We start from the raw sequence: 25,249 nt of genomic DNA, 5'->3' as shown, positions 1-25,249 counted from the left end.
TTCAGTAAAGGCAAAGATCCCACGTGTGCTTTCTCTATATAACTACTTTGATCTAGTCCATCATTAACAATATTTTTCCTGGGATTCCATCTCAGAATGAAAACTGAGATAAATTTAGGTGTATAATTGTAAACTTTCTAATCTTGTTCTTAAAAATGTGGTTGTATCACGATAAAAGATTAATAAACTATGTTAAATATTGTTTTTCCAACATTTCATTAGCAAAATGCTATATGGATATAACCCTCTCAAGCAAATAACCCATTTTCCTTCCTTTGTAATGATCCGGTATTTCTCAAGTGTGTATTGCATAAAGTGAAAATATATATTAACATATGAATTAATTCAGTTGTACATAAAATCACCTCTGACTTAACTGATTTTTTTAAAGGATTAAAACATAACCGATCTAATCCGAACAAGTATGGATCCTTGATCCTTGATCCTCAGACTTTTAAGTAGTATCAGCCCTACTGGGCTTTGACTAATATAAATCTCTTCGATGACATCATGGAGTATTCGTAAAAGCTTTAATAAAAGCTATTTTTGGCAATAATCAAAGTTGAATTTCAGATGTTGGAGACTTCCTTTGAAAAAATCTGTACATTTTAAAAATTCTTGAAAAATATAATATTCACACAAATAATAATAATTCACACAAAATTCAGTAATAATTAGAAAAAAAAAAAATACAAGTAGTAAAAATTTTTCTAGGTTAAATACGGAGAAGATAAATATAATACAAGTCCTATTTGTGTTTAGCGTTCGGTAGGACCGAACCGTCGATCTCGTTGGGCAAAAATTTTCCTTGGTCTGTGCCACTCGGCTACGTCATCATCTGTTTTGTAAGCGCTAATAAGGGCTTATACGAAGAGTTCCAGTGCTTGTAGGGCGAAATCTAACTTTTCATTTTCATTTGAGACTTTTGTGAACTTGTGGTAAAGATCTTTTAACTTGAATATCAGTGATTTAAATTCATCTAAGTTTTTGACGTCAGATAGTTTAGTTTTTTCTATTTCTTTAGGTGCCGTAACGTTAGCGTATGTCTTCTTAATGCTGTTTTCAATGATCGGTTCTGGATTTTGTGTATTTAATTTGGGGAAGTCATCTTTTTGCGGAATTTTTTGTTGAATTTTTTGCTTTTGTAAGAATTTTTTGCTTGGATGTTCAGGACATTCAATGCTTGTAGCGGCGTGAAAACCGCTACAAAGCACGCATCTTGCTGGAATTTCTTTTTTCTCTTTTATTGGGCATTGATATGAAAGATGATTTTCTAGGCATCGTACGCATCGTGGTAAGTTGTGGCACGCTCTCTGCGTATGTCCATAGCGTTGACATCTAAAACATTGGACTGGACCCGGTCTTGAGTTATAACCTACGATACGCACTTTCATGTCACAGATATGAGTGATGTTAAATATTTCTTTTTCTTCTTGAGTTCTTGGCGTTTCGACATAAAAAATAGGCAGTAATGTTGGAATACCATCGCGCATCCTTTGTAATTGATGGATTTTAAGCACATTAATGTTATGTAGTTTTAATTCTTCTTTAATTTCGTCAATGGAGGTTTGTACGGTTAATCCTTTGATGACAGTTTTCAGGTTCTTTTCTTTATTTAATAAATAGGTATGGAAAGGGATGGGCGCTTTTTCTAAATAATCTTGGGCTTTTCGGAAATCGTCTTCGTTGAAAAACTGTACTCTTATGGTATCACCTTCAGTTTTGGTTTCAAGTTTGCAAATCTTTAAATTTTCTTTTATGTGTTTTCGGATTTCTGGCCAATTGTTACTATTGAGATCGGTAATTATTATTGGAGGAATTTTAGTATTTTTAGGATATGGGCTGCTGGGTTTCTTAGGCTTTTCTGGTTGGGTCATATTAATATCTTCATTGTTAGCGTCGTCATTATTCGCGTCAAGCATTTCCTCGTTGTTGAGGGAGTCAAATCGGGATGAGGTGCTTATCGTCTGTGAACTGTAGGAAGATCCGCTATCGCGGCGCGATCTTTTAGCTGGTTTAACTACTGACCAATCATTAGCGCTTTCGCTAGTGGAAGGCGGGAATTGCGATATGATAGTATCTACATCTCTTTTTGGTATAAATGAATAGAGCTTTTGCTCTTGGGTTTTGAGTTCGGCTTGCATTGAGCGACGTAGCTGGACGCTTTCTTTTGTGATAGGAAGTTGTTGAACTTTAACTATGGCATCTTTGAGCTCTTGAATGTGATGAACAATTTGTTGGACTTCATTGTCAAAATCAGTCGTCGCCCTCGGTTTATTGAGGCATTTGCCTTTGTTATCAATTGACATTGTTCTGGCTATCAGGTGGTTTGTAGAAGCAAAATCATACTTACAAAAAATCAAGATGAAGAGAGAGCAAAAAACAATAAGACTTCACTCGATGAGTGAAGCAAAACGTGTGCTGTGATGTGACAAGTATGGCTGGAGTACGAGAAGCTTTACCACGTGACAAAACAAATGACGTTGATAGCTCTATGTTACGTCCAGGACTTAGAAGAGAAGGGCTAGCTCATAGAGCTTTTTCCCCTGAAGCAGAAAGTGAGAAGTGATGACGTAGCCATAATGACACTGAGCGCGCCAATATAATTCACAGCTTGGAAATTAGCGTTTTTGAACCAGCGTTTAAAATGAGCTGTGTGTGAAAGATAGCTGTAATTTGGAAGAGGCAATGTTACTGCTTTATGCATTTTAGACTGAACCATTAAAAAATTTAATAATGCTTACTCAATTTTAAAATGATAGATAAAATGTGCTACTCTTTTAACATAAAGTTCCGTGGTTTGTTTTTTATTTTTATTTTTATTTGCAGGTTTTTTTTATTTAATGCACGTTTATTTCTAATCATTTCTTTATTTGCATGCTAACTGAGAGTATTTTTATACTGCTTCTAAGATAACTATAATAGCAGCTATTGAAATTTACTCAAAAAACAACTTTACATTGACATAGGTTTAAACATATATGACATATATGGCAACATTTCTGCTAACCTACGTTTGATTTTTTGCCTAAATGTAAATTTTACATTGTTATAATTCTCTTCCGATTCAATATAATAGATATTTTTAAAATAATTTTGTAATTTATACTTATATCTATATTACAATTAATGTATATATTACAATTTAAAATGATAGATAAAATGTGCTACTCTTTTATCATAAAGTTCCGTGGTTTGTTTTTTATTTTTATTTTTATTTGCAGGTTTTTTTTATTTAATGCACGTTTATTTCTAATCATTTCTTTATTTGCATGCTAACTGAGAGTATTTTTATACTGCTTCTAAGATAACTATAATAGCAGCTATTGAAATTTACTCAAAAAACAACTTTACATTGACATAGGTTTAAACATATATGACATATATGGCAACATTTCTGCTAACCTACGTTTGATTTTTTGCCTAATTGTAAATTTTACATTGTTATAATTCTCTTCCGATTCAATATAATAGATATTTTTAAAATAATTTTGTAATTTATACTTATATCTATATTACAATTAAATAAATGTATATAAGATTGTTACCTTAATTTTGACAAAATAGCTTTATTCAGAGTACCTAAAACAGTTATTTAATTTTTTCAAAAGTGTGAGTAAAGGAAGCAGGTCTTTTTATGCCAATTACTTTGATGTTTTATACTATTATATTTTATCTAGAATGCTAATCTAGCACAAAATCTAATCAATAATTAGTTACAAAGGGTACAATAAGAATAACTTTAACAAGTACTTAGCAAAATTAGTTTGTTAAATACTTGCTTTTCTTGTTGGTACTATTTTAGTACTATTCATAATACCGAAGATATCGATTAACTCATAGTAGTCAGATGCTTTCTGATTTCCTGTGGGGTAGAGTATACCTTTTGCGGTATTTTTTGAAAATAATGTTTTCTCTGGAACGACTTTTTGTTTCTCGTTTCCCTTGACCATTAAATAATTTGGTTTTAGTTTGTGACACAATTTGATTTCTTCTCAATCTGTATTTAAAACCTCTTTAATAATATCAAAATTTAAAACAGTTACATCTTCTAAAACAAATCCTCTATCTAAAACGCGGTTTCTCAGTAATTTGAGGCAGAGCGCGAAATGAGACCTCTGATTAAAACAAACTGCACCAATTAGTCCAGTTCATAGCAGAGTTTTCAATCTATATGCATTTCGTCGAAACAGAGAACGCATATTTTTTCTACAGAATACAAATATTCGCCTCTTTCCTTCTTTAGAGTAAGAACATTACTTTGAATTCTTGGACTACACTAAAATTTAGAAAACAATAAAAAATAAAATAAACACCATTTCTTTAATTTGATAATACTAGGTAAAGATATTCCAATTTTTTTCTTTCCAAAGATCATAGCTTTAAGATGACAGAGCTCTTATGACGATGCAACGTGAAATATTTTCACTAGTCCACCTGATTTTTTTCTTTATTTTCAGTAATGCATTAATCTGCGTCTTTATAAAAATAGGCTTTAGACATTTTTCCAAATTCTCCGATTTGTCCTCCCCCCAAATTTCGCTATTTGAGATTTTAATTTCTGATACCAATTTCTGTCGTCCACCTTCTTTTTCGCTGAACAAACATTCTAAAATTTTTCTTTTCTCTATTTTTCAATACTTTAATACAATTTTCTAAGGATATTATTTTGTTCTTCAAATTATCAATGCATTCTTGTTTATCCTTAAACATTCAGGATGATCTACATTTTCATTTGTGAGTTTTATTTCAAAATCATTAAAATTTGATTTATTATTGTCATCATCAATTTCGATTTATTATTGTCATCATAATTTACTTTCGGCACAGCATTCCATTTCAACAGTTTCTTTTTGTGGCTATCCAAACAAGCGATTTTTCATATCATCTTCATAAACAATGCATAGAAAATGTTCGCTGCAGATTTTTCCGCTCTTCACATTAATAAAATCTTCTCTTTGACATTTGTGTATCCATTCTTTCGTCAAAAGCAAACTCTCATTTGGATCCTTTGGTTCCATGAAATAAAATATCTCATCCTTTCATACTTCTGTAAATGCTACGGCACTTTACTGTAGCGCAAAATGACATATTACGTAAACGATACTTTACAATATAGAATTTAAAATAAAAACTGACTAAAATTGCATATATATAAATTATTTTAAATATATAAATTATTAGAAAACAGATATATATATTATTAAAATTAATTTGGGATATGTAACCTCTAGAAAATCGTCTCGCAGCTCAATGAAACTACTGTTTTAAACGCGGGAAATCAGGACAGGTGGCATCACAGTGACGTCAGATTATTGCCTGTTACGTCCCCCCATCAGGCTCGCGTCGGCGAGGAGTCGAACAAAGAAATGAGCTAGCCCTTCTTAGAGCTACTAGAGATAGTAACCCTTTAGTAGCCTTAGCTAAGGTTCCTATATACCAGGCTGAATCATCAGGCATTCGCTCTCCCAAGTGGGAGATTTAATGGCGGCTGTGTAGTTACGGTGCAACAATTTTTTGTGTTTTTTTGTGTAAAATGGGCGGATGTGCAGCTATTAATTGTTCAAATCATTCACGGAAAGGTCATACATTGGTAAAATTTCCTAAAAATGAAGAAAGAAGAAAAATATGGGTAAATAATTGCCGAAGAGACAATTGGAAACCTGGTCCAGGCGCTGAACTTTGCTTAGTAAGTATAATGTTAATTACGCCTTCATTTAGAGTTTATATCTTCTCTGATGTTTATAATGTGCAAGTAAAGTGAAATTCTTGTTTACAATAACCTGAGTATCTGCTAATTTCTGTAATAATAGCTATAATTAAATTAGTCTAGGGTTAATGTACCCGTCGCCAAACATCGCCAATGTGGATGTTTTGAATGTGGAAAAGAAATTTCTCTTCTAATATAAAGCGCAGATTTTGTTTTCCTGTACTAATTGTGGAATTTATACTAATGTAACATGAAAATCATTAGCATATTGAAATTTATTAAAAAATAAATAATAATTTGGAAAGTCAAGATAAAATATGAATGTTTGCTAAAGTATATGTAAAGTATAGTATATGTAACATTATACTATAGTTGCAATATCGTTGGAATGATATATAATTTTTTTCTTTATTTTATAATCACTGTTGTTAAAAAGTTAGATGAGTTGCTTATGCACGGTGCCCACTACTGTTTCTTGGTTAAAATAACTTCCAGAATTTTGACATTGACATCTGAAGTCAATAGAATAAATTGAATAGTATGAGACAAAATATATATAATCTGACTTCAATAATTGCAAGTACCATATATTTATAATCACAGTATTATACAATTTGGCAATTTTAAAAAGATAATAAGAGTAAAGATTTAGAAATGAATGCAGAACATTCAAATAACTTGTGAAACTGCATGTGTACTTTTCAAAAATAATTGTAGTGTTTTTAATGCATGTGTAGTGTTTAATGCATGCATAACAATCAAATAAATCTGCCTGTAATGATGAATTTCAAAGGCCAAGCCAAAATTCTTTCATGAATTTGATACTTCTAAAGAATGTGATCTCCTCAAATTAAATCCTCATGACATTGATAAACAGTTATTACTGATCTGTGTTACAAAACAGATTTTTATACATGATAAATAATATTTTCTGAAGCGTTATTTTGTGTTGTCATCTCTAAATAAAAAATTGCCTACAAATTCAGAAAGCTACTGAACTACGTTCTAGAGTTTTTAATAACTTTAATTGGATATGCCTGTGCCAATGTAATTTAAAAAATAGTCGTTTAAACTGGGCTTGATGCTTTTTAAAATGCATGTTGGCACTGTGCTCCGAAATTAGGGCTATGTTTTGAATGATTAGAGAATTAAAAATTAAATATTTCAGTTAGAGCAATAAACATTACTACAATTATAACAAGAATCATAGTCTGCTCTAATTATAAATGTATTTATCGGCCTAGTATCTTAAAAGTTGGGTGTAGTGAACTCTTATTTTCTTATCTATTGTAAGAGCACTATAGCAAGAAATATAAAGTTTTATTTTAGTTGTTTTTAATGTTATAGCAAAACACTACTTCATTTAATTTTTGGATAATGTTCTAAAGAACACCTTAAATTATAGGCAAAAAATAAATATTGGATAATTAAATTCTGTCCAAGCTTACAAGATGCTGCTGCTGATATGTTAGACATGGTTTGTTTATTGTTTCACTTTTTTATAATACTGGGCCTAATTTAATTACCTGCATATTTATTTATTGCCTATACTTACTTACAGTTCATGCTTGCTGCCTTTGGCACAACCTCACTGTGTGGTTTGTTTTTTCGTACTTTTATTTATTTTGTGTACTTTTTTTTTATTACTTTATGTATTTACAGGATCATTTTGAGGAATCTCAATTTGAGTCACTATGCAAAGATAGAAAAAAACTAAGAAAAACTGTAGTACCAACACTCTTTAGCATTCCAAATCCACCACCATCTGTAACTGACAAGAGGATAAGAGAAGTAAGATGTCCTAAGCCAAATACTGAAGTGGTAAATTATTTAATATTCTCCAAAAAAATTGTTGAAAAAATTATATTATTATTACAAATATATTAATTCATCCAACCATTGTTTAAAAAAATAATCACAGCATAACATGTTTACTATTTCTTTTTGAATTTAGGAAACTCTACCTGCTTCAAATGAAGAGTTGTTAAAAAAAATAGAATTCCTTGAGCAACAGCTTCAAGAAAAAGATGCAAAATTGACATCATTTTTGTCCGATGAGCAAGTAGGAGCCCTTGCTGTGCAGTCAAAAAGGAACTGGTCAGAAAAGTCCATTATAAAAGGACTGAAGATGCGATTTGCTTTGGGCAAACATGGATATAATTACCTCAGAAGTACTGGATATCCAGCACCATCGTACAGTACCTTGAACAGGAGGATTAGGGAAATAAAAATAAATTTCGGCATTTTAGAAAATTTGTTTTTTTTTCCTCAAGACAAAAGTTCATTCATTGGATGCTCTTGATAGGAACTGCTGCCTTTTAGTTGACGAAATGGAAATAGCTTCATATCAAGATTTTGATACATCGTCTAAGTCATTCATTGGAAATGTTACGTTAGGAAAACCTGCAGTTGCTAAGCATTACACTATTGTAATGCTTAGAGGCCTTAAAACATCATGGAAACAGATTGTTGCCAATGAATTAACAGGGCCTTCAACATCAGGTTCTGACGTGAAAGATCTAATTCATAGAACTGTAGTAGCAGCTACAGAAATAGGTTTAACTGTAAGAGCCTCTGTTTCAGATATGGGAAGCAATAACAGAGCAATGTGGTCGTCATTGGATGTATCTGTCTCTAGGACAGATAGGAAGACAAATTACAATATTGGAGGACCTGATGTTTTCATTCACAGTATTGCAGATGTACCACATCTCATTAAAAACATGAGAAATACATTTCTTTCAAGTATTATAATATTACCAGAGGAATTTCGCCAGCAGCATGCCTTGCCATCGAGGATAGTATCTTCAGTGTATGTGAAACGACTCTGGTCAAGTGAGATAGAATCAGATGCTGCCCTGAGATCTCTACATCACTTGAACAGAGTTCATCTCTTCCCAACACACTTTTCCTCGATGAATGTGGCATCTGCTGTGCAATTGTTTTCTGTAAAAACAGCTGCTGCTATTGAAAAAGCAGGTATTTTACACCAAGTTGCAAAAGAAGCATTAACTTCTGCATGGTGGCTGAGACTTGTAGCAGAATGGTTTACAATTATGACTGCAAGGCATCCAAAAAAAGGCATCACTATCAAAAATCAAGATGAGAAATTTAATATTTTATTGAAATTCATTCATGTGACTGAAACTGTTCAGTTTGGAAAAGCATGGAAGCCATTTCAAACTGGCATTATTATGAGCACATTGAGTGTTGTGAAACTCTCAAAAGAATTATTTTCCGAGGGGTTTACATTTTTCTTACCAGGCAGGTTGACACAAGATGCGCTGGAAAATGCCTTTTCACAGATTAGACGAAAGTCGGGTGCAAAGCCTACTGCTTTGCAAGCCAAGAGAGCACTGAAATTAGTGTGCCTATCACAGTTCATTTCGGATATCAATAATCCAAATTATTGTTCTGAAAGTGACCACAGCCTCTTTGATGCTTCTGAATTAGAGGTTGCTATCAGAAAGGAGGTCTTGCATCCTATCTCCAATTCTGTAGTGCCATCTACCTCTTCTGCAGTGGCAATGAAACGTCGCTTGCCCCCAGCTGTGGAAGAAAATGATATACATTACATCGCAGGAGCCATATATAATAAGTTGTTGAAAAAAAAAAAGCATATGTGAAAATTGTAAAACAGCTATGACCATTTCAGAGGACATGCTGGAACCTGACATACCCGAGCATCGCACAATTCTTACAAAACACAGCAATAAAGGTGGACTGAAGGTCATCTCTTCAGGAATGTATCGAATATGTAGGGAAGCTGAACGAGAATTTCAAAAATGTAAAGATGTACTCCTTTGTTTACAATCAGCCATCACAAAAGAATTAGTTGAAAGAATAATTGATAAATGTACGCATGTGGCCATGCCAGAATGCTGTAATCTTAAGAAAGTAATTATTGATAATTTTTTTATTACTAGATGCAAAGGCCTTACACAGCATCTTATCAACAAAAGAGCCCATAACGTTTCATATTCATCAGCATCGGCCAATAAGAAACAAAAAGTAAAATAATTTTAGAAGGTATGTATGTTTTATATTAAATAATTTATGTGTTTTATGTAATATGTATTACTTTTTCCTAGGCTACGAGTATATAAATTTCTGTGTTTGATGTTATATATGTTACTTTCTGCTAGGCTATGAGTATATTATTATGGTATTATTTTCTTGTTTCTAATATATAGAAATATAGCATATTTTCCAGTATAAAATTTCAGTTCAGTTTTACTTAAAAGTATGGGAAAGCAGATTTGTTTCATGCATGATCTTTATAATACTGGTATGAAATAAATGAATTTTAATCTGTAAACAATTTTTTGTTAATATTGAAATGTGTTTCTTTGGATACATTTTTAGGCACTTGTGGATCATGTCAGACAACATGCAATAGAGAAAAGTTGTCCATGTGCATAAATTTTCCCATTGTGTTACTTCATTTTATCTAAATTTCAAGGATAATTCTTTTCATTTTTATATGGCATGTTATCAGTATAAAGGCTAGTGAAAATAAATTGGTATGTGTATCTGTTTTTGAAGTGTAATGCTTAAATAAAAAGATGGTGTGTGTTTCTTCATTTAAACAAAATTTCAAGGATAGTATTTTTCAGTATTGTACTGTTTGTTATTTCTCAATGTAAAGGGTAACAAGGGGAAAAAAACTGGTATGGTACATCTGTTTTTTAAGCATGATAATTTTATTTATTTCTTTAGTGATGCATATATAGAGAGAGAAGGTATTTGGTCCAACTGAAGTTATAATAAATCTAATTTTACTAGATCTCTTTCTCCCGTCAGGTGTAGAAAATTTTCAAATGCAGAAAGTTTGTTTGCAGAATTAATTCATTTCTGATAAACTTATTATCATTAATTTTTTATATAACATGTTATTAAGTTACACATTTGACTACTGTGTAATAAACTTGTATTTAGGGCAAAAAATTAACTATTTTGCAGCTGGTGACTAATATCATATGCTTCTAAGAATATTACTTTTAACTTTTTTCATAATTTTTGTATTTTAGGAACATGAAACTGTTATTTTGATATACTTAAATAATAAAAGTGTGTATCTGAATCAATTAATGGATACAAATATTTTACAGTTATTTTTAGAAGATATTTGCCATATCGCTTCTAATAATTCATAAAGTATGTTAAAATATAGGTAAATAATTTGGTGCAGAATTCAAATTTAGGGTTTGAAATATAGTGAATCATGAGACTAAATGATTTTTATTGTCATGATTTGCCTGGGCTTAAGAATGTACTTTTCGCCCGGTGGAAATTGTCATCAAACTGTCCTGAACAGGCTTTTTGTTGATAATAACTTCCAGGCTTATCAGTACCTCCATTTGAGTGGAGGGTATACAAATATAGTACCCAATTTAAATTACATTGTGATTATAATAATATTGTGGTATTAAATAAGTGATTATAATTACAATTTAGATAATTGCATTGTAATTATATTACATTGTATCTGTGAACTCTTAATTTCATTACTTTATGCAATTATGTTGTAAGTGCATAATCTAATTGCAATAATATAATCTATTCACAATTACAAAATAATTATAAATGCAGTTACATCTTAAATAGAGGCCATTTTAATACTTTTAAATTTTTGCAAGATAACTTCCCATTAAGGTTCATTTGGAGGAAACTATGCAAATACTAAAAAAGAAATTATGCTGAATTTACATATTTTGTACAGTAGTTTCTTGTTATAATGCTGTTCAATATATCTTCAATACTTTTGTAAATTTAACGACATTCATTGCAATCACTGTGGTGCTTTAAAAAGAAGTTTCTTAGTTATGCTTTCTAATAAGAATGTGTTAAAAATTAAGTATTATGTATAATAACTAGCAATTAAAAAACCTTGACTGCATGAAAATGCTGTTGCTGTGTAAAATAGAAAATAAGCTTATGAAAGATAGAAATAAGCTATTTTATGACTATTAGAAATTTTGAATATTAGAAAATAAGCTATTTTATGCTTTGAAATGAATTACGTGGGGTTAAGTCGTCCTTTTACAATTTAAGAATGTGGTTAACACACATTCTTAAATTGGACAGGTTTTATCTAAATTATTAGTATAAAATATATAAACTAGGAATTATTTTGTAACATAACTCAAATTACAAAATTCATTCTATATACGTTCAAATTTATTATCTTTTATGGAATAACTGTTTTTTAATTTAGGTAAAAATTGGATTTTTAGAAGTATTACAAATACAATGCAACACAAAGGTGATCTGATTGGAGAGGAAGGACTTTTTATTACGGTTTCTAGTTCGTATTTATATTACATTTGGTGAAAGTCATCCAAAACACAGAATGCTGTACTTTCTTCTTCCATATATGTTATGAAATATTTCACACATTTAAAAGAAAGTGTTTCTTCAGAGTCTTGCACAATTATTTCCATATACCTCAGACTAAAATGACAACATATTCTTAAGTTATTTTTTTAGTATGAATTTACAGTGTTTTTATGGAAATTTTTGTTAAAATGTCATTAAGATAAATTTATTTGCACACTCTACGCTTTAACTATTTCCCCATTTGACACTATTGAAAGTTTTTATTCATATCTTATTTATTTTAGTCTGCTAACGAAACTGAAACATCTAAAGAATAAGTTATTTTGAATATGTTTACAAAATATACGCGAAACTTTTATTTAAGTGAAAACGTCTATATACTATTTGAGAATTAATTAATTATCCGAAAAGTTTATGTGCGCTGAATGCCGCGCGTCTATAAAATAAATCTTTAAAAAAAAAACAGCAGACATTCAGACAGCGTGTGCGATAAACGCGCCAAAATTGGTAGTGCGTTCCCTCCCTCGCCAAGAGAGAAAAGTTGGTGATTCAGCCTGGTTTAGAGGAGCCTTAGTCAGCACTATCCTTAGCTTCAGGGCAGATATTTTTATTTTATTTGGCTTATAATTTCTTACTAAATGTAGTATTTCATCTCGATGTACTCCGTCTTTGATATGATTTAAATCAAGTTCCTCATCATTATAATTCGCTTCCGATAGTGAAGAAAGTGACGGAGAGGTTATTGAAAACGAAAAAATTTCAATTGACAAATTAGTCGGTATTCTCGACACAGCAATTATAGGACTTGAACAGCGGAACTTTGTAACTAAACAAGAAATTATGTCTGTTTAATAGAATTAAAGAGAAAGTATTATCACATGAAACGAAGCAACTTAAACAACTTACATTGAAAGAAATGTTTAATAAAGTAAACAAATAAATATTAAGCTTTTTCTTTTTGTAAATTTTGATACCCTTTAGATCATAATTGTTCTTTATTTCATAAATTACGCTTTCATATTTTTAATTTTGTAATTTTTGCATGCCATCTTATCAGATTTAAACTGATGATCTATAATCCGGAATCGGCGAAGTCCCGACGAGTCCGGACTAACGACTTTTGACTGTACCAGTTTCTAGGAAATGATAATTTAAGTGAAAGAAATATTAATTAGAAAATATGTAAACTGACGTTTAACATGTATGTTACAAAAGTGCATAAAAGCTAACAAATTAGGTAAAATGTATTTCATCAAAAAGTAAAATCTATTAATGATTTACTATGAATAAATTATTAGTAGTTATGTGTACATTTGAGAAAGAGTATGAAAATCATCAGTGCAGCGAATATGTTCTACTGATATTATCACTTAATGCACTTACCATTTATAGACAAAAATATGAAAATTTCCACAATTTGTTTGCAGAATGAGTGTGGATGAATCTAAACAACATAGGAACATTTCTTTAGATCAGTTCTCATCCGGTGGTATGCAAAGAAGCAAAGTATTTTTAACTTTTAAATTAAAACATTAAAACTCAACATCCTGATTGAGTTTTTTTTCGAACACTCGTAAATTTATGTGATTTGAGCTTTGTTCAGGAGTGGTGGTGGTATTAAAGGTTTTCAATTTTTTTTAGATGGTACGCGTTAGTCAAAAGGTTGAGAACCGCTGCTTTAGATTAAATATTAGAAGGAAACGATAATTGCAGTTTGTCTAATTTGTAGATTTCCACAGTGATTAAATTTTTTTGGGTTAACATTAATATATAAATAACTGTTGTAATCATAAAACACAGACAGCTATTAGAAGCATAACATTACAGAAGACAGTAGGTAAAATCATATTTATTATGCAGATAACTTTTAATACATGATTTAACTGTACATGTGTAAGCAAATCAGTTAGACTTGAAGTACATGGTTTAAAAAACAGTTAAACTTGGAATATACCTCCTCGTACAGCCATTGCATGAAGGTAAACAGATACTAGATGTGCAACTAAGAATATGTGAGAAAATGAGATTTCAATTATTACCAGTGTTCAGCTGATGTAGCCATGGGTAGACTGTGGTGCATAATCATAGGCCTGATATATTCAGTAGATAAGAGATCTGATGAAATCATAGATCAAGGGATAAATAGATCAGTAAAAAAAATGGTGGGAATTCAAAAGTTGTTTTCTGTTATATGACAGACATTCCTTGTTGATCACTAGTTCTAAACAACCTCTAAAGTTAGACAGCAGTGAGCTTCGAAAACCTCAGAGTAATAGTAAATGATTCATCGGATTTTAAAAAACTGCCTTTTCATAAGTAGTATACATACAATAATCAATTTATGGAAATGAACTAGAAACTAAAAAATTACCTCGCGTGCTACAGACATTTTATGAACATTGATCACATAGCACACTTCCAAATGGCTATTGATATCACATTTTTTGTACCTCGAGTTTCCATACTGCATCATCTATCACATTTGAAGTCTTCCATTGGGCAAACATTAAAGAGTGCATTTTTTTACATAATGTACTGGTAATACATTATGTACAAAATGTACCTGGTGCTCACATAACATACACAGCAAAACATTTGTTGTACATAAAGAAAATTTGGATAATTTCTCATTCTTTATTTGGATTCAATCATTATAATATGCATAATATTTTCAATATTAGAATTTTTAAATCTGATAAATCATTTGCAGTAGCCCTAAACAATGGCACCTGTTCAACTGCACATTAAACATGGAGGCTGTTTTTTTTTGGGGGGGGGTTGTTTAATTTATTTGATTACAGTATAGTGTGGCTAAGGGTAGAGATACATTCAAAGAGAAATTAGCTTATACATATTTCATACATGCGGAAAACTATGAAAACACACATGCAGCCAGCCTATTCACCAGAATGTGAACACAGGTTGAATTATCAGTATTCAGCTACTTTACTGCTAGTGAAGCCAGAGCTAGACATTTTATTACCTAATAGAATAATTGCTGCTTGCAAATTATGCTTTCCAGTTCCTGCCAAAATTCTAAAAATTTTGACACTTGCTGCCCATTGCACTCTTACAGGTTGCCCTGGCCACCGATGAGCATTAAACATGAAGGCAACTGGGATGTAATGGACCATACGATTACACTTGGTTTCAGAACTGTATGGAGATGCATAATGCATGACATAATGTGCCATTTTGTTGATGCAGACTATTGATGTGATCCTTGATGGTGTTGATGTATTAAGATTCATCTGGAAAAAATGAATTTATGTTATTTATCCTTGTATTTGCAAAGTTCTATGCACAACTATAGCTGTAGTCACTTATAATGTTCTAACGAGGGTTTAGTTGGGTTATTTGAATATGGCTAAGCACCTAAGGGCTGCTTATTTTTCCTACCAAAGTTAGCTGAAACAATGGTCACTTTAAAAAACTACTTTAATTTTTTGCTATGTAGCACCTACTTAGTTCTGAACTGAAGAATAATATAACTGAAACAGCCATACATACAGATTATGTTATCTTAATCAATGAGTCAAACTAGTGAGTTCATTGCTTAAGCATTCACCAGCTTAAGGAAAACCAGATCAAGTAGGATAGTGCTTTTTTTTTCTTTTAACATAATTAAGTATCAATGTGCTTTAAAAATGATAATTCAGATTGTGACAAAGGTACCTTTTGATTATTTACTACATCTCAGATTTTTAGAGGTAGTTATTTCCCAGCAATGATGTCTGTGTGTTTTCTTTGGTGGTAAAGTGCCAATAAATAGTATTTATCTGTAACAGTCATGTATAATCATAACTGACTTCTGATAATTGTGTATGTAATTTTATATTTCATTTTTGTTAGCCATTTCTCATTTTATAAATATGGGTCTTTTTGATTTGCTAAAAATAATGAAAACAGAAAACTGCTCGTTTTTTCTAGTTTCAGTCTGCTATGTCATGGGATAGTAAAAATCTCATAGAATGAAATAATAATCATTCCAAAAGCATATTGCAGTACTAGTAAAGTTCTCATATGTGCAAATAAATCATTATGTGAAAGAAAGGAAATTGGTTTGAGGGAAGCATAGCTTATTAATTTTTGTTCATCAGAGTTCACAAATTGTATAACTTACTCAAAATAATTCTAAAATGGTGAATTTTGGTACTTTCTAATTTTCTGAACCTCACCAGAACGCTGTGAAAAATTATTCATGGTCTAAACCATGTTGCTAAGAAAAATTTATGTGGCTACACATGTCACTAAAAATCATTTATGTGGCAACTCAAGTATACACATAGCATTCTCCCAGACAGCACTTCTCCAGATATTTCACCAGTGTGGTTGAAGATTACGATCCCTCCTATGGGAATTTCAGCACTTCAGCATTGCGGTGGACCACATACTGCAGTTTCTGGTAAAATCTTTGGCAATGTAGCTTTCTGCATGCATTCAACATAAAAGGCATCACATGCCCCTCTTTCCTTTCTCATTTTAGGATTCTGGTGCCAAAATTTTACAATTTTCTGATTTTTTTTTTTAATTAAAAAGATTTATAGGAAGAACAACAGTGAAAAAAAGCCTAGAATTGTGCGTGTCTTCTATTGAAGAATGTAAAACAATAGGTGGTGGTGGATGCATCGTTGAAATAAATTTAAAGATATGCAAACAAACATCCCTCTCCTAACTCACCAACAAGTTTGCAAATGCTCTTCAAAGTTGCCAATGAGTTCATGACTTACCACATCTGTGGTAAGAATGTAAATTCCATATATTTTATGGCTCTTGTTAAAGATGGAGTTAAACACAGGAATTTTAATTTAAGTATAGGAATTTTAATTTAATAACTTATAATATTTAAACACAAAACTTATTTCTATGTTTCCCTTAATGGGAAAACAAACATAAATATTGTTGCAAAATGTAGTTTAAAATATTAATGGTAAATTTAAAATACATTCAAAATGCAATTTGTCACAGTTCTAGATCATCTCCATCTTTAGAAAAAGGAAAAAAAAAAGGTAATGAAGTAGAAATAAATAATGGAAATGACACTGTGTATTTTAAAATATAAATGAAAATTTGGGATAATCCAAGCAATGTTTATGTGTGTAAAAAGTATATTCCTTACTACCTTATGCATACTAAAGGTACCTGATAGATTTAACTGACAACAGTTACTTTTAAAAGAAGAATATTAAGAGCGATTCAAAGGTTGCATTTAATTTAAGGGACAGTAGGCAATGTAGGTATATATATTTTGCTGTAAATTGACTGGCAAATGTTATTCAGTAAAGGAAAAGATCCCACATGTGCTTTCTCTATATCACTACTTTAATCTAGTCCATCATTAACAATATTTTATCTGGGATTCCATCTCAGGGTGAAAACTGAGAAAATTTAGGTGTAAAATTGTAAGCTTTGTAATCTTGTTCTTAAAAATGTAGTTGTATCACGATAAAACATTAATAAACTATGTTAAATATTGTTTTTCCAACATTCCATTAGCAAAATAGAATAAGGATATAACCCTCTCAAGCAAATAACCCATTTTCCTTCCTTTGTAATGATCCGGTATTTCTCAAGGTGTATTGCATAAAGTAAAAATATATATTAACATATTGTTACGAATTTAGTATTTAAAAAGCTAATGTTAGTTCAATTATAAATTAAATGGTTTTATTTCTCGCGCAGTGCAGCGCGTGACGAATATTAAAAGAAAGCTAAGCCGGAAAAGTGAAAATACAAGAGCGCGTGCATTAAATAAATAAATATCTCTTTTTGATTTCGAGAAAGTACTGGAAAATTCTAGCGCGTGATTTTAAAATCTTATAAAAGGAGGAAAACATCTCAGTTTGTAGTAGTTGCTTAGTTTGTTGTTGTTTAGAAAACTACTGTTGTTGATTGTAGCGAATTCGCGGATTAGCTTTCTTTAGCTGTTTTGAATTACGTTCTATTGGACATTTGAGTAGTTAAAAGATAACTACTGTGAGATATCGTAATACTGCATGATAATTTGAGAAAATTTAAGCATTTTTGTTGTGATAATAATAAATTTTTGTCCATTTTTCATCGGACTTGTGCATTCATTTCGTAACGAACCCGTACGCACGCAACAATTTTTGGTGTCAGAAGAGGGGTTCGAATGCCAATAACAAGAGCGATGGAAGAACAATTGAGACAGTTCATTAGTGCTTTTGCTGCATTCCAAGAAAAGATGGAAGCTGGCCAAGCATCATTTAAAGAAGAGATGAAAGACTCTGTTAAAGCAGAGATTAGATCCGTTAAAGCAGAAATGAAATTGTGCCAGGAATCCGTTAAGGAGGAAATGAAATTGGGCCAGGAATCCGTTAAGGAAGAAATGAAATTGAGCCAGGAATCCGTTAAGGACGAAATGAAAGCCGTTCAAGCTGGTCAAGAAGAAATGAAAAGAGAAATTACTTGCATAATAGAAAATAAATTTGAAGCTATGGAAGGCAGAATTGACGCAGTTGAAAATAAAGTTGGACATATTGAAGAAAGAGTTTCTTCGGTGAAAGAAGAAATAGAAGAAAGAGTTTCTTCTGTAAAAGAACATATAGAAGGGAGAGTTTCTGCTGTGGAGGAACGAATTGAAGGAAGAGTTTGTGCCGTTCAACACCAAATCGAACAACAAATTGATGAGAGAGTTTCTGCAGTTGCCAAAGAAATGGATACTTTAAAGAAATTCGTAGCGTCCGCAGGGAGCAGGAGTGATGATTTTAAATTCTTACCAATGCCTGCTCGTCCACCTCTGAAGCTATCCACATATGATGGGAAGACCTCCTGGCAGGTGTATAAGACACAATTTTCTATCGTGGCGGATGCGAATGGATGGGATTCCCAAGCTAAGGCCTGTCATCTCGCCGCTTCTCTAAGAGCCGACGCAGCGAATATCCTTCAGACTCTTCCCGAAAACAAAAGGTTAGATTTCGAAGCTCTGTCCGGCGCCTTTGAGTTGCGCTTTGGGGAGAAGTGTTTAAAAGACTACAGCAGGCTCCAATTAAAATCTCGTCAACAGAAGCCTACTGAAACACTTCAGGAGCTCGCCGCGGATGTTGAAAGGCTGTCCCATCTCGCCTTTTCGGAATGCCCGACAGAAACAAAGGAAATCCTGTCCTTGCAATACTTTATCGACGGCATCCGAGATACTGAAATACAGAAAGCTCTACGAATGGCGGATGTAAAAGATTTAAAAGTGCTCTAGTGTACGCCATGAAATTTGAGGCAGCCTAGCAAGCCACTCGTCGAGACCGCCACCCAGTCAGAGTTGCTCAAGTCCAGGAGCCAGGGAATCAAGTCACCGCTCGACTTGACGATTTAACTAGACAACTGAACGCCTTGAGACGGAATATTGGTGAGAAGAAACCGACCGTTAAGTGCTGGAACTGCGGTGCTGAAGGACACATACTACGAAAGTGCAAAACACCCCAGGGTACTGATGTTAAGACCGCTTCAAACAAGCAGCAGGGAAACTAATTAGTGGCCATCTCGCGGGGCGGAGGTTGCCAGATAATGAAAAGCCCCGTTTAAAGCGCTTCAGATTTCTGCAGTGAGAGGCGTCAGTAATGGACTTTTCATAATAGGACATATTAATGGAGTTCCGTGCAATATGACTATAGATACAGGAGCCAACGTCACCATCATCCGAAAAGATTTGGCTCAACAACTAGGAAACAAACTTATCTGGACGCCGCCCTGCGTTACCCTCCAGACTGTGTCCGGTGACAAGATTGACATCGACGGAAAAGTAAATGTTAACATCACGTTTGGAAGTGCCGCTTACCATCACACGGCATATGTAGCAGAGATCACTGATTCTTGCATACTCGGATTGGACTTTCTAAGGAAATACAATTTTTCCTTGGATTTTAAAAATAACGAATTGCATTCTACACCTGAGGACATAGCGTTATTTCTCGTTAATGATGAAGAAGTTAAATCTGTCCATAAAATCATAGCACAAGACTATATTACAATACCGGCAAGAACAGAAATTTTACTTCCTGGATCCATAGCCGAAAATAGAAATTTCCGCTACGGCATCATAGAATATCCCAATAACTGTAATATCCCAAAAGGAGTATTAGTAGCCTCAACACTCGTCGACCTATCCAGAACGGTTATCCCGGTGAGAGTCGCCAATGTAACTGAAAAGTCGAGAGTTATTAAGAAAGGTGAAGTGGTTGCAACATGTACTCCAGTAACCAGCGTTGAAAAATAGAGTAACATCCCAGAATCCGTGTCCTCAGAGAGCATTACATCGGAGTTATTGCAGAATGCACAATTAAACGATAAAGAGAAAAATGCTGCCGATCGCGTCATTAAAGATCTTCAAGTTGTTTTCTCCCGCTCGTCTTCTGACGTGGGTCGAACTAGTTTGACACAACATAGAATAGATACTGGCGATCATCCCCCGATCAAGCAACATCCAAGACGTCTACCGTTTGCTAAACAGGAAGAGGTGCGAACACTGTTAAAAGATATGGAAGAAGGCGATGTCATCGAGCCTTCAGCGAGTCCATGGGCATCTCCCATCGTTCTCGTCAGAAAGAAAGACGGCTCAACAAGATTTTGCGTTGACTATCGCCGGTTGAATGAGGTTACGAAGACAGTTACCCTCTTCCTAGAATTGATGACATTCTAGACACTCTTTCTGGAAGCAAGTGGTTCTCAACACTTGGTTTAAAGAGTGGGTATTGGCAGGTAGAAATCCATCCTGATGACCGAGAAAAGACGGCATTTACTACGGGACAAGGACTTTGGCAATTCAAGGTGATGCCGTTTGGACTGTGTAATGCGCCGGCAACATTCGAACGTCTTATGGAGACTGTTTTGAAAGGCCTTTCTTACGAAGCCTGTCTGATATACCTGGACGATATCATCATCGTCGGAAAGAGTTTTGAAGAGCATCTTGAAAATCTTAGAAAGGTGCTTCAGAAACTGAAAGAGGCCAATCTGAAGCTGAGTCCTGCTAAATGCAAATTGTTCCGAAAGGAAGTGACTTACCTGGGACATGTCATCTCTGCAGAAGGTGTGCGCACGGATCCTGAAAAGGTATCAGCGGTTAAATCCTGGAAACGTCCCGAAAATGTCCATCAGCTGAGAAGCTTCCTAGGGCTTTGCACCTACTATAGGAAATTCCTGAAGGACTTTTCTTCCATCGCAAGACCCCTTCACAAGCTGACAGAGAGCAACCAAAACTTCTTGTGGACAAAAGAATGCGAGGATGCATTTAACAACTTAAAGGAAGCTTTAACATCTGCTCCAATCCTGACGTATCCTCAGCTCGACAGACCATTTATTCTCGACACCGACGCGAGCAATGAAAGTGTCGGTGCTGTTTTGTCCCAAGAAATAGACGGCCAAGAACGTGTAGTAGCTTACTGGAGCAAGTGCCTGTCTAAACCGGAGAGGAATTACTGTGTCACAAGGAAAGATTTGCTCGCCATAGTCAAAGCTGTAGAACATTTCCATCATTATCTATACGGGAGAAAATTCCTTCTCCGCAAGGACTATGCCTCATTGGCCTGGCTTTTAAATTTCAAAAATCCTGAGGGTCAATTAGCCAGGTGGATACGGAGACTCCAAGAATATGACATCACTATCCGTCATCGTAAGGGATCATCACACGGAAACGCCGACGTCCTGTCTAGAAGACCTTGCCAAGAAAACTGCCGATATTGTTCCAGGGTGGAAGCGAAATACGAGCTGCTGACTCCGGTCGCAAGACAAGTTACAGCATCAACATCGGCTGATCGAGAACCGTGGAGTGATGATGAAGTCAGGAAAGACCAGCTGGAAGACCGCGACATTAAACCCATAATTGATTTAATGGAGTCGTCAAACAGAAAACCTACCTGGCAGGACATTTCTATGTGTAATCCTACAACTAAACAATATTGGGCACACTAGGATTCACTTCACATTCGAAACGGCGTCTTATACCGGAAATTCGAATCGGATGATGGGAAGACGTTCCGATGGCAGCTGATACTTCCAAGATCCCGCATTCCTGATGTCCTTAAAGAACTACATAACAGCCCTACGGGAGGTCACTTTGGAATAATGAAGACCTTACAGAGAGTTCGTGAGCGCTTTTACTGGAATAATGCAAAGGATGACGTGCAAAAGTGGTGCCGATCTTGCGATGCCTGTGCAGGTCGGAAAGGACCGAAGAGATGCAGCCGAGGCAAGCTGCAACGTTACAACGTAGGGGCGCCTTTTGAACGTATCGCCTTTAACATCCTGGGACCTCTGCCACGAACTGCTGATGGCAACAAATACATACTCGTTGTCGTTGATTACTTCACCAAGTGGCCTGAAGCGTATCCTATTCCTGATCAAGAGGCTGTTACAGTAGCTGAGGTGATGATACAGCACTGGATTTCCAGGTTCGGAGTGCCTCTTCAGTTACATTCCGATCAGGGAAGGAATTTTACCTCGGTAGTAATCAAAGAACTATGCAAACTACTCGGCATTGACAAGACCCAAACGACGCCATTACATACCCAGTCGGACGGCATGGTAGAGAGGTTCAATCGAACCATCCTTAATAACCTCTCATTAGTGGTTTCCAGAAACCAGCAGGACTGGGACAAGAAATTATCGCTGTTTTTACTGGCTTACCGCAGTGCTATCCACGAGACTACCGGCTATTCTCCATCACAGATGCTCTTCGGTCGTGACCTTCGTCTGCCTTGTGATCTATTGTTTGGCCGCCCTCCGGATGCTCCTTCATCGTCTGAGGAATATATTGAAGATCTCCAGGCCCGGTTTGAAGTGATGCACAATTTTGCACGAGAGCGAGTCAACTTGGCGACGGAGAAGATGAAGACCCGATACGACACAAGAGCTACTGAACATCAATTCCACGAAGGAGACAAGGTGTGGTTGTTGAATCCGACTCGACGGAAAGGACTTTGTCCGAAATTACAGTCACCTTGGGATGGGCCGTACACAGTCCTAAACAGGCTGAATGACGTCGTGGTTCGGATTCGTAAGTCTTCGAACTCTAAACCTAAAGTCGTTCATTACGACAGGTTAGCTCAGTACTATGGCCATAGTACATAATGTAAATAATTGTAAATAGTATAAGACCATGGTCCATTTTGTTTTTAAATGTGTATTTGATTTGTATTTGATAGCATTTGATTTGTTTTATGTATTGCATTTATTGTTCATGTTGTTTATTATTGTAATGTAATGCTTATTAATGCATTTATGCGACAGTTGTAAGTTTAGCTTCCTGTCCAGGGACTGTACTGCCCGGGACGTGCAGTCCTTGGGAAGGGGACAGTGTTACGAATTTGGTATTTAAAAAGCTAATGTTAGTTCAATTATAAATTAAATGGTTTTATTTCTCGCGCAGTGCAGCGCGTGACGAATATTAAAAGAAAGCTAAGCCGGAAAATTGAAAATACAAGAGCGCGTGCATTAAATAAATAAATATCTCTTTTTGATTTCGAGAAAGTACTGGAAAATTCTAGCGCGTGATTTTAAAATCTTATAAAAGGAGGAAAACATCTCAGTTTGTAGTAGTTGCTTAGTTTGTTGTTGTTTAGAAAACTACTGTTGTTGATTGTAGCGAATTCGCGGATTAGCTTTCTTTAGCTGTTTTGAATTACGTTCTATTGGATATTTGAGTAGTTAAAAGATAACTACTGTGAGATATCGTAATACTGCATGATAATTTGAGAAAATTTAAGCATTTTTGTTGTGATAATAATAAATTTTTGTTCATTTTTCATCGGACTTGTGCATTCATTTCGTAACGAACCCGTACGCACGCAACAATATGAATTAATATTCACTTGTACATAAAATCACCTCTGACTTCTTAACTGATTTTTTTAAAGGATTAAAACATAACCGCTGTACGCCATAAAACGATTTTTAATACACGGGCTCGAGAAGTAGTCCGTCACAATTATGTACAGACACACGCCAAAGGTGTACGGAAAAAATTACCGTGACGTCACGAGCTTCTGGATGGGTTACAATATTTGGCTTTTTATAATGTTTCGCGGTGAATTATGGCAAAGATTAACAATTTATCGTGCGATGTAAACAAACATCGAAGATTTCTTGTTAGGGTGCAAACGTTGTTGTAGTCAAAGAATATCTTAGATATTCGTTGGTTGTAGTGTTCGCTTATTAATAAATTTCTTCTGGTGATAATTCAGTTAAAATCACTGACAAAAGTTTGATAGGACATGTGAGAACTTCCATTGCAGTGTTCTTTGAATTAACATTTATTTCCTGCTAAACGTATTATAAATAAAAGAACAAAACAATTTCAATTTTTAATATCTCTGTTAGCACTTCATATAATTTTTTTAGTGGTATGAATAAATTTTGTGCATATTGATTTAAAACTATTACCATCAGGGATACAAAACTGAGTTTTTTTTCCTCTTACACAATTATGTACACAATTACTCTTTGGAGTTTACACAATTATGTACAGACAAACGCCAAATGTGTCGGGAAAGTGTACTTTGCTGTGATTGGTTGGAGGGTTATCATTTTCACGCCAAACTGGACACTTGTGCCAAATACGTAATGTAGTAAAAATACAAATCGTATTCCGCCATTTGCGTCGGTGAGTGTTTTTATAGCACGTGCTTATTCTTAATTTGATTTTGTTATTTGTATTATTTTTATTATGTCTTTGTCTAAACAAACAGGAAAAATGAAGATACTTATAATTCATCATAAATATCTGTACAAGATTATTCAGCGCTTAAACCCGAAGATCATTCTCTTTTCAGGTATCCTCCCGCGGGAACGAAGTTTATTGTCGAACCAGGATTTTTGAGTTTTTATTCCTGCGCCAGAGTATTTCAGTAAAGTTATATGGTTCCATCTTGCACAGTTTTATTTTGTTTGTTTCATTTTTAATACATTCATTATGTTGAATAACAGTAGCTTTCTGAAGCTTGCCAAAATCTTCTGCAGGTCATGATTTAAAATGTTTAATGGTTTTTTAAGTACAATTCAATATTCATGTAATAAAGTTTGTTTTAAGAAAATATATTTTTGCTTTATCTGTATAAAAAAACCATGAATCTGTTTATCCGTAGTTCTATTGTTTATAAGATTTTAGTTTTTTGTAATTTTTTGCCAAGCCATTAGAAATGATAATTTTTTTTTTTTTTTTTTTTTTTTTTTTTTTTTTTTTTAAGGAAAACT

Source organism: Stegodyphus dumicola, chromosome 5, assembly GCF_044657685.1.
Source record: "Stegodyphus dumicola isolate Sdum_Otavi_A_Nest chromosome 5, ASM4465768v1".
NCBI classification, from domain to species: Eukaryota; Metazoa; Arthropoda; class Arachnida; order Araneae; family Eresidae; genus Stegodyphus; species Stegodyphus dumicola.
This window is presented reverse-complemented; position numbering follows the sequence as displayed.